Below are 18364 nucleotides of genomic sequence, written 5' to 3' on the forward strand. Positions count from 1 at the left end.
TTGAGGGTCGAGAGGCCATTGATGGGTCCCATATGGTGATCAATGCAACCATGGTAGAGAACATCAGGATTTGCGCTGAGGAGCTTGAGCCATCGAGTGCTTGCCTGGCTATGGCTCACTTTGTTGGGGAATTGACTACGATTACTGATTGGAACATGTGTGAATTTGGCCTCAATGTCGGCACACACAGTGCAAAGGTGTCTGCGACTCTTCCTGCAACTCGCTGAATACACTGACTTTCCTCCCAGGATAAGGTGCAACCGCAGTTTGAAGTGCGCCTTCACTTTGATGACTCCAACTGCTGTTTTGATGAACTGGGACCCCGATGACTGAATGCAACAATTTGAGCACTACAGCACCTGCTTCTAAACGAAAGCGGTTGTTTGGTTCCGCTGCATGTCAATATTGCAGTGAGGAATCTCATTATCAGCTTCCTGCCTGGCTCGGCACTTTGGGAAACCTGATTTGATGATCACTGTTCTCAAGCAGAAGGCTGTCAACTTGTTGATAAAATATTTACACAGTTTCCTCTCCCATCACGAATTACAGCTGTGGCATCATGATCTTACAACTTTACTATGAAGAACACACATTTCTACATTTTCCCTCCCATCACTCATGAGCTCAGGCACTGGCCCATACCACTATAGTGATGACATGATGTCGGGGTCTGGATGGATGATGAATGTTGGCGCTATGGAAAGACGAAATCAGCAGGTCAACACTGTTTAGTGTATGGCATTAGGGGAATGAAAGTCGAGAACCAGGTGAAACCATAATGGTGTGGATGTCCAACTTGTTGTTGCGGCAGCCTGATGCTACACAAGGACAGAGGGGGAGGGCGCGGCCACAGGCAGAGGCACTAGTTTCCTTTTGTTACCGTCTTTGCTATACAATTAGATATATAGGCTGTAGCCCAATGGATTATATATAGCCTAAACAACGCTTGACATCATGCTCTAGCTCAACCTCATGCTCCCGCTCGTCTGAGTCCCCCCCTGAGCTGTTTAACACAACTCCGACAAGTAAAAGGCATGACTGATGTGATAAACAGTACATATGCCTGTCAAATTGTCACTGATGACCCTGCGGCCTTGCAAGTACGTGGCAGTGCTATCCCGGCTGTATACGGGTTGTGGGTGTGTACAGTTGTGGACATGCAAAGATTGGAAATTTAACTCAACCCAAAATTCTCATGGGAAATACCTGAATTTGTCATCAAATCATCATAATTTTGCAATAGAAGTCATTATCCACACTCAGAAGCCTGAAAACAAGCATTTGGTTTTTTGTCAGACTCGAAAAATTTGTGGGGTGCTAAAAAAATAAGTGCCCACTCAGTGCCTCAGTTTTCTTCTGGGTATCCACCATGCCCTTTGCTAGGTCAAGTCCTTGTCTGTATGCAATATTCATTGCTTTATGTCTTTAGACTGTTCATCCGCGATGTTCAGTTTTTCTTAGTTGTCTGGTATGCAATTGTGTCCATATTTCTGATTTCTGCTGCTTGATCGGTATGTAGGTTTATTTTCTTTCTCTTTACACGTGTCCACTGTACGCTTTGGCCTCCATGCCTTCTTTCTTTTATGCATGCCCGCTGAGTGCTTTGGCCTCCATGCCTTCTCTTCTGCGTCCACAGTACGCTTTGGCTTCTCAGCCACCACCTCTTGCTGTCAGGGGACGACTCCTGGGTCCCCATGACCCTCCCCTATGGTCCACAGCCCTGAGGTGTAACCAGCCCTATACAGGGCACAACCTACTGTGGGTAAGAAGATGGTATCAAAGAAGGGCAAGTATATACACTTGCCTACTGTGGGTAAGAAGATGAGAAGGAAGCTAACTTCTCATCTTCCCACAGTGGCCACAATATCAGCAAAACTTCCGGGGATACCCGGAAGTCACATGAAGGGATAGGGACTGGGCCCGGAGCATGCGGTGCATGGAGCGTGCACGCATGCGGGAAGCGCGGTGGGTGGAAGCGGGTCCGGACGCGGGTCCGGGTCTGGGCTAGTCAGGGTGTGTGCCCTGACACTTGCGTCCGCTGCACGCTGTTGCTCTACAGTCTTTTATCTCTCTTGCGTCCGTGCACGCTGGAGTTTATTTCCTTTTTCTATGACTCTGACATATATTTCTAACTAATTCTCTTATTAGTTTTGGTTAGGGTGGTTGGTTGGTGTTGAATATTTGGTCTTGCATTGGATAAGGCAGTTAGCCTTGGTTACCCTTTGCGAGTTGGATCCCGGATGTTTATGGTGTCTTTCTCTTTTCGGCTCATGCCTTGTTTTTGTAACTTCACTTCTTCTCTTTTGTTGGTGCTTCTCTGCTGCTACTCTCACTTGTCTTCATCGTTAAATCTATCGAATCTGCACATTCTCTCGTCCTTCGTCCAAACAAAGAAGGTTTATGCCTGACAGGGAGGAAGAGTCGATTTTACCCCAGGTTATGGCAGGAGGAACAGATGGAACTACTGAAACACTGGGAACGAGTTCATCCTCAGTAAAGGCGACAATGGGAATTGAGAGAAGGAATCCACCCAAGTCCAACTTTGATAAGGGTCCGAAGGACATCCTTGAGGACATCGTGCAAGACGCAGAATCCACTAGGGACTATAATCACATGAGAAAGGAGGCCCTTGACCTTATGATTTACAAAAGCAACGTGAGCATATTTTCTCGTTGATTGACAGGTTTGAGCAAGGGAAAGGAGATACTACCGTAGTTACTCTTGAATCAAAAGGTAAAGGCAGAGACCTGCAAGAACATCGAAAGCAACATCGAGAATTGAGTGACGAAGAAGATGGATGGAGTTGAAGAGCAAAATGAGTCAAGGGAATCCTCAGGGATGCTGACAAGTGAGAAAGCAACTCAGAGGAAACCCATTCAAGAGGAAGTAGCTTGAGCAGTGATGGGAAAAAGCATGTTAGTTTTGCAGGATCAAGTAGGGGAACAAAGCATGAGCACATATGCCTTGCCACCAAGATGAATATTGTTTGGAAATATTACTTGGAGAGGCGAAAGAGAGCACTCAGAGACCTCAAAGGCAAGTTGCATAAGCCCCCTCTACCCAACTCACTCTGGGAAGCAGTTCTCCTCAACAAATTTGTGGATTTCAACAAACTCTATGCCATCGAGTTGGGGCAGGCCTTGGATGAAGAGATGGTCCACGAATCCGGTTGCTTCAAATTCATCTTTAATCAAGTCGAAGCAAAAGGAACGATCTGAGGAGAAGCTACCTGGACGAGGGCCTTTGAAGCCTACTCCACAGCAGTACTCTTCATATACCCACACAGGAAGGGAGAACTTGAGGGGTACAAGCGTTATATGCGATGACTCTTTACCTTGGCAGGATTCTATAAGGAGCACGGAGTCATTGAGTTCGATGTCAGGTTCCGAAAAGATCTCGCAGCAGATGCTAGACTTACCTTTGATGACATCAAAACTAACCACCCATTCCTCTTCGGCTCTTTTGCAGGGAGCAGTGGATCACAACTGCCTAACCCTAGTGGGAGAGGGAGGTTTGATTCAGAGATCTGTCGATGCTGTAGGAGAAATAACGGTCACACTATGAAAACCCATTATGGAAATATGCCAGATAAATCACAAAACCTCATACGACAAGTAGATATGAGAAAACAGAAGGACACAAATTTTTACGAATTTTTATGACTTTACGCGATAAATCGAAAGAAAGAAAAATAGCAAAAATACTTCAAGCTTACCATCAACATTCTCGGGGGAATTTATAGCAAATATTAAACCAAGAATTAGGACAATCGACCAAGATTTGACTATAAAAACAATCAGAGAACCTCCACAGAAACTACTTTCCCACGTCTGCACATGTATCTAAACATGGAAGTACCACAGAACAAGGATTCCTCAGGAACTAATGCAAAATTCAAAGTCGTGTTTATAATAGGAAATGTAGATGTCCACCAAACGGACCCAATGAGAGTAATTACAGGGGAAACTACCCATAAATGACGGAGATATGACTAAAACTCCTGCAAAACAAGGACCATGTCTAAAAGGCAAGCGCGAAGATTAACCAGTAACGACTGAGACAAACTTGATAGCCCATTAGAAAGGAAGGGATCTAATCTTAATCCTCCCAAATTTTCATAATAAGAGGATCATGCGTTAATGAGATATCCAATAATGGGAATAGCGACATCAAAAGTCCAAGCTCAGGGAAAAGACGATGTTTGCGTAGGATTCATAATTAAAACATACAACGAAATTTACACAGAAATTATAAAAAATGGGGAACTATAGTTATGCAAATTTTCAGCCCAAACGGTCCAGCCGTTGTGAAGTTATACCCATGACAGGAATATAGAAATCCGCATCATGTATAATGACACGTGAGGGTGGCGATGCGCAGGGAACCGGCCATTGGAACCAAGATCCACACTTTGGCAGATCGCGAAGACCAATTTCCGTCCAAATAAGGAAGAGCCTGGTCAAAACAAAGCACGGAAAGTGCAAAACAACCTTAGATCATGAGGGAAAAATCTGAAATAAATCACAGAAGCCCATATGAAAGAAATAAACACCCGTGCATATCATAAATCCCGAACAATTAAACGAAAATGGCACCTGCATACAAACGACTATGGGAATGACGCACGTGATTACCGAATGTGCGCGTGAACCTTTGCTAACTCAACGAATACCAGGAAATAGGACACAACCTTAGCACCATTGGAAAGGTGGGAATAAATAAAATTTTATGATACCAAGAACGTGAGAAAACATCCAGAAATGAATGAGATACAAGGACATGAAGTTAGAAACCTGAAAAAGCGCAGGAAGACAGCTTCAAGAGGTCCAGAGTCCTAAATAAAATATGATATCTTCAAGGGCGACCTACTATAACAACAAACAATACATATGGAGGATTAGGATGTGATAATACAAAGGGGAATCAGGGAATATGAACGAAATTCACAAAAACCACTAAACTACGACGGACCATGGCAGGAATTTTAGGGAACGATGTTCTAATGAAGTGGAGAGCTATAACACATTCGTTTGAGTAATTCTTGACTACTAGCAACTTTTTCTTTCAGTTTTAAACCTGAATAATTCACTCATTTACCATTTCAGTCTCATTTTAACTAAATGTGACTAAATAAAATTGGAATAAATCAGCTGAAGGTCTCAGCACAGCTGTATGCATAGTAATACGAAGTTTGAATTCAGAATCATCGAGTCATAGCAAATTTAATGGTATAAATAGGGAATTTGAAATAGGTAACTGTGACAAATACAGTGCAGCCAAGTTCCAATTAACCATTAAAATAGCTTAGGCGAGGGAGGACAATAAGGATTCTAGGCAGTCTGACCGCAGTAGAACCACAGTTCAGCGCAGCAAAAGTGCAGTAGAACTATAGCATGAAAATTTCATTTTTTATTCAGTTTGAGAAAAATACACTGTAAATAAATCCTGTAAATAGAAGGTAGAGCGTGAAAAAGGAAGGCGACCCAAGGAGTATAAAAGGGAGACCCTTTCTGCGACTTTTCGCCCCCCTTAGAGAAGTAAGAAAATAGAGTATTATTTTTCTCAAGCATTTCTGGTTGTCTGTCACGACCCGACATATCCGACACTTCCCTCTACGCGTCCTAGTGTCACTTGGCCCGTCCCTCCCGCTATCATCATCATCCGTCCACCCATCCGTCCACCCGTCACCCTCATCCGCACTTCCTCCCTCGCGCGCGTACCTCCCAACCTAGGTTGCCCGCTTCATTGTTGTCCGCCCCCAGCCGGACGGCTTGCTAGACGGCCGGATGGCCTTTTCTCTTTTGTCCGCTTGCGGACTATTGTTCCTCCTATTGTTCCTTGCTTTCCTTTTGTTGACCAAGTTTGCCGATATTGATTATTTGTTCCTTTCTTCATTCATTAATATCGTGCTTGATCCGCCACTCCTTCCGGGCCGCTCTCATTTAGTTACTTGTGTTTATAACGTGTGTAGGTTACACCAGATGTACCTCAGTTCGTATATCGACTTGGATTCCCCCTCTAAACTCTTATCCTCATCGTAAGGCTTCTGTCTGAAATTGGGACACCAACATAAGAATGAAGCGCAGCGCTCCACCCGAGTCGCTGAAGCTAAAGTCCCGCCCCTCCGACCTTACGAGCCCAGACGACCTCGCGCACCTCGCGGGTCACCCGGATACGCTTCTGGCACGTTCCTGACAGTATATACGAACTCAAATCGCTCTTACGTTTTTTCCTTGCTCTATCATTGTTTCACTGAACTAGGTCTAGAGCTTATCAAACCCGTTCACAGACGCGCACCGAACCTGGTTCTTCTAGGCTTCCAGGTCTCGGGACGCTTGAAGAACTTTTGCGCAGACATGACCTGGACCCTTCTGAACGTCCGCCATTCCAAAGCTTTACGGCTGACCGTGACGACCCTACTTCCTCCTCCACTCCTGCACCCTCCCGTCGATTCCATCGTTCCATATTCCAAGACCATGACGAGGCGGCTGCTGTTGAGAGAGATGTCGATCCGGACAGCCAAGCTGATGACTATGACCCCAAAGCTTCTCGTAACCCTACTCCACGTCCTGATCCCGCTAATCCTCTGGACCCACCAGACGCCCCACCCAACCGTGGTAACGGTGGTGGTGACGGTGATGGTGGTGGTGGTGATGACGGTGGTGATGATCCGCCTGAGGATCAGCTGCCAGACGACCCGGGTAGCCGTGTGTTGGCCCAGTTGACGGACGCTATTGCCGCCCTGGCCTGCTCAACCACTGCCGCTCGTCAACCTCCAGACCCCAGCCGTAGGACGAAGCTTCGTGAGCCTGACCAGTTTGACAGTACTGACCCTCAGAAACTCCGCACTTTCCTTGTTCAGTGCGAACTCAACTTCCAGAACCGCCCCCAAGCATTTGTTAACGAGCGTACGAAAGTCATCTACGCTACGTCCTTCCTCAAGGGGATCGCTCTGAGTTGGTTTGAGCCTGAACTTCTACATGGTAACCCGCGTCGCCGTCCACGTTGGATGGACGACTATGAACTCTTCGTCCAAGAACTCGAAGAGAACTTCGGCCCGCACGACCCCTTTGGTGATGCTGAGCGTCGTTTGAGTACTCTGACTATGTCGGATAATCACAGGATCGCCAAGTACGTCGTCGAGTTTAATCGCAATGCTTCACAGTTACCTGGATACGGTGAGGTTGCCTTGAGGCACCATTTCTACAATGGTTTGCCGGATAGGATCAAGGATGAGATCACTCGTTATGGTAAGCCACGCTCGTTGCATGACATGCGCTCTCTTGCCCAAGATATCGATGGACGATATTGGGAGCGCAAGGGCGAGTTGTCGCACCGTCCGAGAGATCGAGCTACCTCACCCGACTCCTCCAAGCAGAACGCGAAATCGGGCAAGAACCCGAAGTACTCTAAGTCCTCCAACCCTCCTGACTCCATGTCCGACCCTTCCACCTCCGCTGAACGCTCTACCAAGGACCCTAAAAAGTCCAAGGGAAAGCAACCCGACTCTGATCTGTCCTCGAAGCTTGACAAGAGTGGCAAGCTCACCAAAGAAGAACGCCAGCGTCGCTTTGAGAACAACCTCTGCCTCTTCTGTGGGCGCTCTGGGCATGTGGCCAAAGAGTGTCCCAAGTCCTCCTCCCGTGTGGCCAAAGCTAGGGCAGCCCAGGCTGAGGATGTCGCGGATTCTGTGGTGGATTCAGACGAGGAAAAAAACTAGATAGTGACCCTCCGGGCCCCGTACGACCGGTTGGTCACGCTGACCCTCCTCGTACGTCTAGAGTCCTGCGCTTGAACGCGTCTGGGCTATCCGCTCTCCATTCTCTTTCTGTTCCGATCTCTTTTTCTCCTTGTTCTGATGATGGTCGATTTCCGACTTCAAGGGAGTGTGCTCCCGGCTCTGATCTATTTTCCGCTTCAAGGGAGAATGCTCCCGGCTCTGCTCTGTCTTCTTCTTCCGGGGGGTCTGAACCCCGTAAAAATATGTCTTTTCCTTCTTCTCTTCCATCTGGAAACTTTTCCGCTCTTATTGACTCAGGATCTTCTGACACATTTGTAGATACATCCTTCGTCAATAAACATCACATCTCCACGTACCCTGTCGCGCCTCTGCAACTCCGACTATTTGATGGCTCCATGAACTCCATGATCACCCAAGCCGTCAATCTGCCCATCCGATTCGCCACTGGTGAGGTTACTCCGACGACATGCTATGTCACATCGTTGGATGGCTCTTGCGCTATCGTCCTAGGACATGACTGGCTCACCCGACACAATCCGTTGATTGACTGGGTCTCGAGCAGTATAACTTTCCGGACGTCTGTGCAATCCAGTCCAACCACCCTGAGCTCTCCTCCCGTAGTTGTGGACCCAGTCCCAACGCAAGGGAATCCGACCTCCGACCCACAGTGTGCATCCGTCCGCCAGGCAATCACCATCGAGATCGTCAGTCCGGCTGTGTTCGCCCGGACTGCCCGACTTGATGGGTCCGTCACTTTCTGCCTGGAAAATCTGTCCACTTTAGCAGAGTTGCGCTTGACATCCACCTCTTCTGACCCCGTCGACCTCTCAACTGTTCCTAAGGCGTATCACGAGTTTGCGGATGTTTTCAGTAAGAGTAAAGCCAATACTCTCGCGCCGCACCGTGAATATGACCTGAAGATCGAGTTGGAGGAAGGCTCCCATCCCCCCCTTGGCACCCTTTATTCCCTTTCCCAGTCTGAGCTTGAGGCTCTCCGTACATTCCTTGACGAGCATTTGGCGTCCGGTTTCATCCGTCCTTCGTCTTCAACCCACGCCGCGCCAGTGCTCTTCGTCTGCAAGAAAGACGGTTCTCTACGTCTTTGTGTGGACTTCAGGGGCCTCAACAAGATCACAAAGAAAGATAGGTATCCGCTGCCGCGTATCTCTGATCTCCTAGACGTTCCTAGCCGTGCGAAGATCTACACCAAGCTCGACCTCTGCCATGCATACCATTTGGTGCAGATAGCAGCGGGCGATGAGTGGAAGACTTCCTTCCGCACGCGCTACGGATCCTACGAGTGGCTCGTCATGCCATTCGGTTTGACCAACGCACCCACAGCCTTTCAGCGCTTCGTTAATACCATCTTTGCTGATCTTCTCGACACTCGCGTGGTAGTCTACTTGGACGACATCCTGGTCTATTCGGAAGATGAGACTCAGCATGAGGATCACGTCCGGGAAGTCCTGAGTAGGCTACGCAAGCACGGGTTATTTGCCAATCCGCAGAAGTGTGAATTCTCAACTGACACTACGGAGTATTTGGGCTACATCCTTTCGCCGACTGGTTTGTCCATGTCACCCGAAAAGATTCAATCCATTCAGGATTGGCCCGAGCCCCGTAAGGTCAAGGACATCCAGTCCTTCTTGGGATTTGCAAACTTCTATCGCCGTTTCATCCATGATTATTCCAGTATAGTTCTTCCGCTGACCAGACTCACCCGTAAAAATGTGGCTTGGTCTTTCTCTGATGAGTGTCGTTCCGCCTTCCTTCGTCTCAAAGAAGCTTTCACATCCGCCCCCATCCTTACACACTGGGTACCCGATCGTCCGCTAATAGTTGAAACTGACGCGTCCGACTATGCAATCTCAGGTATTCTCTCCATCCGTTGTGAGGATGATGAGATTCGCCTGGTTGCTTTTCGCTCGAGAACGCTGACAGCGCCCGAACTCAACTACGATACCCATGATAAGGAGCTCCTGGCTATCTTTGAAGCTTTCTGCTCTTGGAGACACTATCTTGAAGGCTCTGGCACTCCTATTGACGTTGTCACGGATCATAAGAACTTGGAATATTTCACCACTACCAAACTCTTGACCCGCAGGCAGGCGCGCTGGTCAGAGTTTCTCTCGCAGTTTAACATGGTTGTCCGTTTTCGTCCAGGAAGACTTGGTGCGAAGCCTGATGCGTTGACTAGACGCTGGGACGTCTACCCCAAAGAAGGGGATAGGGACTACGCCCACGTCAATCCGCAGAATTTTCGCCCTGTCTTTACCACAGAACAGCTCTCGGCCTCCCTACGAGCCACCTGTCTAGCCACTCCAGTCCTCCGGGCCAGCTCTATGGTTGACATCGAAGCTATCCACAAGGACATTCTCACCGCCCTGCCATCCGACCCCTCCATTGCCGAATATCTCTCTGATCCTATCCCTGCAGACTCTCGTTGGTCCCTAGACACGGATGGCCTGTTAAGGCTCGATAAGCGTATCTATGTACCGGACGCAAACGATCTTCGTCTCAGGATCTTGAGATACAAGCATGACCATCCACTCTCCGGACACTTTGGTCAGAACCGCACATTGGATCTGGTCCGTCGAGAGTACACTTGGCCGGGTATCCGTTCATTTGTTAAGGACTACGTCTCGTCCTGTACTGCCTGCGCCCGCGCCAAGGTCCCTCGTCACAAGCCCTATGGCTTGCTGAAACAACTCCCTGTCCCCGGTCGCCCGTGGAACTCGATATCCATGGACTTCATTGAACAGCTTCCCCCGTCCTCTGGCTTCACGGCCATCCTGGTAGTCGTTGACCGTCTTTCTAAGCAGTGTGTCTTTATTCCTACGCACGATACCATTGATGCGCCCGGCCTCGCTAAGCTGTTCCTCCTCCATGTATTCTCGAAACATGGCGTACCCTCCCACATCACTTCGGATCGAGGATCCGAGTTTGTATCCCATCTCTTCCGCTCTCTAGGTAAGGCTCTTGACATCCGCCTTCACTTCACTTCGGGTTATCACCCAGAAGGGGATGGTCAGACCGAGCGGATGAACCAGACGTTAGAACAGTATCTTCGGGTGTATTGCAACTACCAGCAGGACAATTGGGCTGAGTTATTGCCCTTGGCTGAGTTCGCATACAACAATGCCCCCAATGCTACTACTGGCGTCTCCCCATTCTTTGCCAACAAGGGATACCATCCGACCCTCTCCGTCCATCCGGAACGAGATTTGACTTCAGTACGCGCCCAAGAGTACTCAGTTGATCTCGATTCTTTACATCAGTTCCTACGTGAGGAAATGTCCTCAGCGCAACGACGATATCAGGGCCCTGCGGACGCTAGACGTTCACCCGCACCCGACTTTGAGGTTGGTACTATGGTCTTTGTTAAGGCTAAGTATTTTAGATCCACCCGACCCTCGAAGAAACTCTCAGAAAAGAACCTCAGGCCCTTTGAGATCATCGCCACGCCAGGAACCCATTCCCGCACCATCCGCCTCCCTGAGACTATGAGAGCCGTGCACCCGGTCTTTCATGTGTCCCAACTCGAACCGGCCATCCCCAACCACGTACAACCTCCGCCTCCGCCCGTTGAGATTGACGGTGAACCTGAGTATGAGATTGCTGAAATACTAGATTCAAAGTTGGATCATAGGCATCGTAACTGTAAGTTACTGTACCTGGTACGTTGGCTCGGGTATGATGGGACGGACGAGGAGACTTCTTGGTTGCTGGCCACGGAGCTTGGCCATGCCTCTGACTTGGTTTCTGACTTCCACGCGCTTTATCCTGACAAGCCGGGCCCTCACTTTTCTTAGAGTACTCGCGCGTCAACTGGCCTTGTTGATTAGGGTATGGCACATTGGAGGTATATACAAAAAATGAAAAAAAATATAGAGGTTTCAGGGCGACGCGCCCACACCACGGGAAGTATACGTGGGTGGGTCACCCGCTCCCCCACCCTCCGACTTCTCCTTCTTCTTCCTCGACCTCTCCTCCCGTGTAATCTTGGCGACCTCGCTGGGCAACTGCCTCACAGCGTCAGTCAGCTCCTTGAGGGCGTCAACGATCGCCTCACCCCACTTCTCCACATCACCCCCATCCTCGTCCCAATCATCCTCTTCGTCCTCCGTATCATCTCCCCCATCCTCAGACGCGTGTACTGGTGCCTTGGGTGAGATCACCCGCGGTTTCTTTTGCTGTGAGGGCGTCGCGGTCCCCACTCGAATCGTGACCAGGTCGCATTTGGCCCTGGCACGCGTGCAGTTCGTGCACGCCTGGTACCTGCCCCGCTCGCAGACCAGCTGGGACTTGATGCAACGACCACAAGGGGGCTTTTCCCTTGCAGCCTGTGGCGGGTCGACTGAGGCCTTGCGCTAAAAAACAAAAACAAAAAAAAAAAATACTTGTGTTAGCCTCAGGGATCGCGTGGCAGTAAGTGTTTGAAAGATACTGGCTACTCACCTTGCCTTTGGATGACCCAGCCGCCCATGCCTGTTGGCGCTTCGCCTCTGCCTCCCGCTCCCTGGCCTCCTCTTCCTCACGTCTTTTCTTCTCTTCAGCCGCCCGCCTAGCTGCCTTGGCCGCTTTTTTGACCGCCTTGCGCCTCACCCGCTCATTCAGCTTCGCCTGCATCATGGCAGGCTCGTCGTCCGTCGCCTCCTGGATGTCTTCCTCCTCCCAGGACGCGATGTTGCGTAGTTCGAGATTCTTGGACATGAGGGCGGGGTATTGAGTAAGTGTGCTGGGTAATGACTGGACTTGATCAAAGGATGTTTGTTTTCACACGCGGATTCAAAATTCGGAATTGGCTGAACGATTCCCACGTGCACCAATTGGGCCTCCAGGGGCGTCGGCCCTAAGAAGGGGATACTGTCATGACCCGACATATCCGACACTTCCCTCTATGCGTCCTAGTGTCACTTGGCCCGTCCCTCCCGCTATCATCATCATCCGTCCACCCATCCGTCCACCCGTCACCCTCATCCGCACTTCCTCCCTCGCGCGTGTACCTCCCAACCTAGGTTGCCCGCTTCATTGTTGTCCGCCCCCAGCCGGACGGCTTGCTAGACGGCCGGATGGCCTTTTCTCTTTTGTCCGCTTGCGGACTATTGTTCCTCCTATTGTTCCTTGCTTTCCTTTTGTTGACCAAGTTTGCCGATATTGATTATTTGTTCCTTTCTTCATTCATTAATATCGCGCTTGATCCGCCACTCCTTCCGGGCCGCTCTCATTTAGTTACTTGTGTTTATAACGCGTGTAGGTTACACCGGATGTACCTCAGTTCGTATATCGACTTGGATTCCCCCTCTAAACTCTTATCCTCATCGTAAGGCTTCTGTCTGAAATTGGGACACCAACGTAAGAACGAAGCGCAGCGCTCCACCTGAGTCGCTGAAGCTAAAGTCCCGCCCCTCCGACCTTACGAGCCCGGACGACCTCGCGTGCCTCGCAGGTCACCCGGATACGCTTCTGGCACGTTCCTGACATTGTCACTCCAGTGCGAAAAAGTGATATACAGTTAAGATTGCTGTCATATCCCGGAATCCCGACCCCGCGCACTCCCACCACATCACACCTTCCTAACAACTTCACCATCCCCTACACCATGCCTCCCCACTCTCCAGGTCACCTTCCCTCCTGACTGTCTCAGCTCCGGTCTGGTTGCGGCACACCGAACCTTGGCCACTCCCATCCCGGAACCTCGGTCCCGAGTCGGAACATTCAGAGACCCCGGATTTGCTCCGATATCCTGACGGACCTCCGACATCCCGTGACATGCTCTTAAACCTTTCCTCCACCCACTTCCTTTATTGGAGTCACCCAACATCCTTCGGATACGCAACTCCGCTTTCGGAGCTACCCGCATCCTTCGGTGATCTCCCTCACGTTATCACTTATTAGTCATCTTCCATTCTTAGCACGACTACCTTCTTACTACCATTCAGTCGGCTAACCCCCTTTACCCATTTGTCTTCCCCATTCATTTTCCGGCCTCCAACTCCGCCCTCCTTGGCCCGACACCTCGGTTCCCCGTTTTAGATATCGTCCGGAACCTTTCGGTACCTCTCGGTATCATTCGGTACCTTTCGGTGTTTTCCCCATTTTGTCATTTCGGGCTTTGACTAAAGTCCTCCCCATCCTCCTTTATAAATACACGTAGATTAGAACCTGTAGTTCCTCAGTTCTAATCTCGACTAAAATGCCACCCAAAGTCCCTCTGAGTGAATCCTGTCCCTGTTCTACAAGACACCTCAGACATAAGAAATACAAGGACTAACTGAGACGTAACGGAGGCACAGCGCTGAAGGAGAGAACAAAGGAAAGTCAGTTGGGAGGTTCAAACGAGACCACCACCAAGCTGTTCCCTGGTTCTTTAGTTAGGATGGGGAAGTGTACTAGTGTTATTTATTTTAAATAAAGTACCAATCCGAGTGTTTTGGCTAATTCTATTTTTATGGGTTAGTTTTAAAGTTCCTGAGAATTGACTTACAGATAAACCGAGCCCTGCGGAGCTGTTTCTTTATTGAAATTTATTAATTTGTCTAGGTGTAATTCTGTGTAGCGTTGTTTAATTTGGATTTAAACTTGAATTTAATCTTCTACTTGGTGAAGTTTCAAAGATTCTATTCAGTTAATGAATTTGGATGGTGTCTGGAGTGTCCCTTGAGTTCGTTTTTTATTTTTGTCTTATTTTATTGCTTGTTTTAACAGTAGCAAAATAACTGTTTTGTGTTTACACTTTGAAATCTGGAGTGTTAACCAGCTCTCCTGTTGAAATATCTACTTAATATTTCTCTCCTTATTTTCTGCCTTTTACTACAGTGGCAATCTTAACTGTATATCACTTTTTCGCACTGGAGTGACAACCAGAAATGCTTGAGAAAAATAATACTCTATTTTCTTACTTCTCTAAGGGGGGCGAAAAGTTGCAGAAAGGGTCTCCCTTTTATACTCCTTGGGTCGCCTTCCTTTTTCACGCTCTACCTTCTATTTACAGGATTTATTTACAGTGTATTTTTCTTAAACTGAATAAAAATGAAATTTTCATGCTATAGTTCTACTGTGCTTTTGCTGCGCTGAACTGCGGTTCTACTGCGGTCAGACTGCGCCTAGAATTCTTATTGTCCTCCCTCGCCTAAGCTATTTTAATGGTTAATTAGAACTTGGCTGCGCTGCATTTGCCGCAGTTACCTATTTCAAATTCTATATATATACCATTAAATTTGCTATGACTCGATGACTCTGAATTCAAACTTCGCATTACTATGCGTACGGCTGTGTTGAGACCTCCAGCTGATTTATTCCATTTTTATTTAGTGACATTTAGTTAAAATGAGACTGAAATGGTAAATGAGTGAATTATTCAGGTTTGAAACTGAAAGAAAAAGTTGGTAGTAGTCAAGAATTACTCAAACGAATGTGTTATAGCTCTCCACCTCATTAGAATATCGTTCCCTAAAATTCCCGCCATGGTCCGTCGTAGTTTAGTGGTTTTCATGAATTTTGTTCATATTCTCTGATTCCCTTTTGTATTATCACATCCTAATCCTCCATATGTATTGTTCGTTGTTATAGTAGGTCGTCCTTGAAGATTTCATATTTTTATGTATTTTATTTAGGACTCTGGACCTCTTGAAGCTGTTTTCCCACGCATTTTCAGGTTTCTAACTTCATGTCCTTGTATCTCATTCATTTCTGGATGTTTTCTCACGTTCTTAGTATCATAAATTTTCATTTATTCCCACCTTTCCAATGGTACTAATATTGTGTCCTATTTCCTGGTATTCGTTGAGTTAGCAAAGATTTGTGCACACATTCGGTAATCACGTGCATCGTTCGTATGCGGGAGCCGTTTTCGTTTATTTGTTCGGGATTTATGATATGCGTGGGTGTTTATTTCTTTCATATGGGCTTCTGTGATTTATTTCAGATTTTTCCCTCATGATCTAAGGTTGTTTTGCACTTTCCGTGCTTTGTTTTGACCGGGCTCTTCCTTATTTGGACGGAAATTGGTCTTCGCGATCTGCCGAAGTGTGGATCTCGGTTCTGACGGCTGGTTCCCTGTGCATCGCCACCCTCACGTGTCATTACACATGATGCAGATTCCTATATTCCCATCATGGGTATAACTTCACAACGGCTGGACCGTTTGGGCTGAGAATTTGCATAGCTATAGTTTCCTATTTTTCATAATTTCCGTGTAAATTTCGTTGTATGTTTTAATTATGGATCCTACACAATCATCGTCTTGTCCCTGAGCTCGGACTTTTGATGTTGCTATTCCCGTTATTGGATTTCTCATTAACGCATGATCCTTTTATTATGGAAATTTGGGAGGATTAAGAGTAGATCCCTTCCTTTCTAATGGGCTATCAAGCTTGTCTCGGTCGTTACTAGTTAATCTTCGCACTTGCTTTTTAGACATTGTCCTCGTTTTGCAGGAGTTTTAGTCATATCTCCGTCGTTTATGGGTAGTTTCCCCTGTAATTACTCTCATTGGTTCCGTTTGGGGGACATCTACATTTCCTATTATAAACACGACTTTGACTTTTGCATTAGTTCCTGAGGAATCTTTGTTCCGTGGTACTTCCATCCTTGCTACGTGTGCGGATGTGGGAAAGTAGTTTCCATGGAGGTTCTCTGATTATTTTTATAGTCAAATCTTGGTTGATTGTCCTAATTCTTGGTTTAATATTTGCTATAAATTCCCCCAAGAATTCCGTCTCGTTGATGGTAAGCTTGAAGTATTTTTGTTATTTTTCTTTCTTTCGATTTATCGTGTATAGTTGTTAGAGATGGGCGGAAACGGACGACTCCGGAGTGGAATCGGAGACTTAGTGTGGAGGGACCTTGGCCTCAGCGACTCAAGCGGAGCGCTGTGCCATTGCTGTTTGTCCATTTGGTCCTTAATTTCACAGTAGGTGAGCAGGAAGTCTCTTGGGGGCATTTCAGGTCGATTTCGGACTGAAACCAGACAAGTATGTACAAGCGCCGATATATATAAGGAAGGGGCAAAAGCACAAGGAGAAACAAAGGGTGACCGAATCGGAACGAAGACGTCCGAACGGGAACAAAGGGTTAGAGGGAGCGGAGCGGTACCGAAGGTCATAGGGCAAGACCTGTGATACATCCGAAAGGAGGTAGAGTGGGCGAGGCCCAGAGGGGCAGGAGGATGAGGGGAAGTGGGGGTGATGACTAACTGGCTAGAATAGAAAGAAGCAGTAGTCCAAATAGGGATGAGGGGGAATTGCGAGAAATACATTACAAACGGCGAGAGTGCCGGAGGCGGTCCGCGAAGCTCGGGGGTTGCGGAGCTTACGGAGGTTATGGAGGCGGGGTTGGAAGTCCAAGGAATATTGGCAATGGTGTTCACGTAGTATGAGGTCACCAATGCAATGGACTAAGACCGAGGTGGAGTCAAAGTCCGAGGTATGGACTATGACGGAGGCTCGGAGTAAGGTACGAACGGTGTCCGAGTGTGAAGTACGGAGCAGCGGTGGACAGTCGTAACTTGGCGGAAGGGTGGCGGAGGAGTGACGGAAGAAGGAGAGAGGGGACAGGTAAGGAAGAGTAGTCAGGTCCGAAGGTGGATATCGGAACGGACGGAGAAGCGTAGGGGATGACGGGAGGGTGGAGGTGTTGTGAGGGGGGAGCGGAGCTGTAGGAAGGGTGGCGAGTAGGGCGATGTTCGGTCCGAGATGAGTATCGGAACGGACGGAGAAGGGGTCGGAGAGGTAAGAGGAGGGGTGTGTTGCCAAGACCGAAGGTGAGTATCGGAAAGGCAGCGGTAGGTTATGACTCCGGAGGTGAGGAGGGTGGTGTCCGGAAGTCGGGTCGGGGTCGGGTATGCACGGATATGACAATAGTCATAATAATTCGTAAAAATTCGTAAAATTCGTTAAAATTCAGGTTCTTCTATGTTCTCATATCTACTTGTCGTATGAGGTTTTGTGATTTATCTGGCATATTTCCATAATGGGTTTCCATAGTGTGGCCGTTATTTCTCCTACAGCGCTCCCCCCGAGTCGCTGAGGCCGCGTCCTTCTTAGAGCCTCTTGTACCATCCAGCAGAACCAGGCTCCCTGAGAAGCTTCGGTTCACTACCGGAGCCCTCGGACCCCCCTCTAGTTGAGCCCCGCCTGCATTCGGACTCACGCATTTTACCCCTTCTTCCACAACTCGGGTTTTTAACAATTGCCTCTGTAGTAAAAGGCAGCAACAGTAAGAGAAGTAAGAAAATAGAATATTATTTTTCTCAAGCATTTCTGGTTGTCACTCCAGTGTGAAAAAGTGATATACAGTTAAGATTGCCACTGTAGTAAAAGGCAGCAATTAAGGAGAGAAATATTAAGTAGATATTTCAACAGGAGAGCTGGTTAACACTCCAGATTTCAAAGTGTAAACACAAAACAGTTATCTTGCTACTGTTAAAACAAGCAATAAAATAAGACAAAAATAAAACAAACCCAAGGGACACTCCAGACACAATCCAAATTCATTAACTGAATAGAATCTTTGAAACTTCACCAAGTAGAAGATTAAATTCAAGTTTAAATCCAAATTAAACAACGCTACACAGAATTACACCTAGACAAATTAATAAATTTCAATAAAGAAACAGCTCTG

This window comes from Cantharellus anzutake (genome assembly GCF_015039405.1).
Source record: "Cantharellus anzutake strain C23 chromosome Unknown EI90scaffold_16, whole genome shotgun sequence".
Lineage (NCBI taxonomy): Eukaryota > Fungi > Basidiomycota > Agaricomycetes > Cantharellales > Hydnaceae > Cantharellus > Cantharellus anzutake.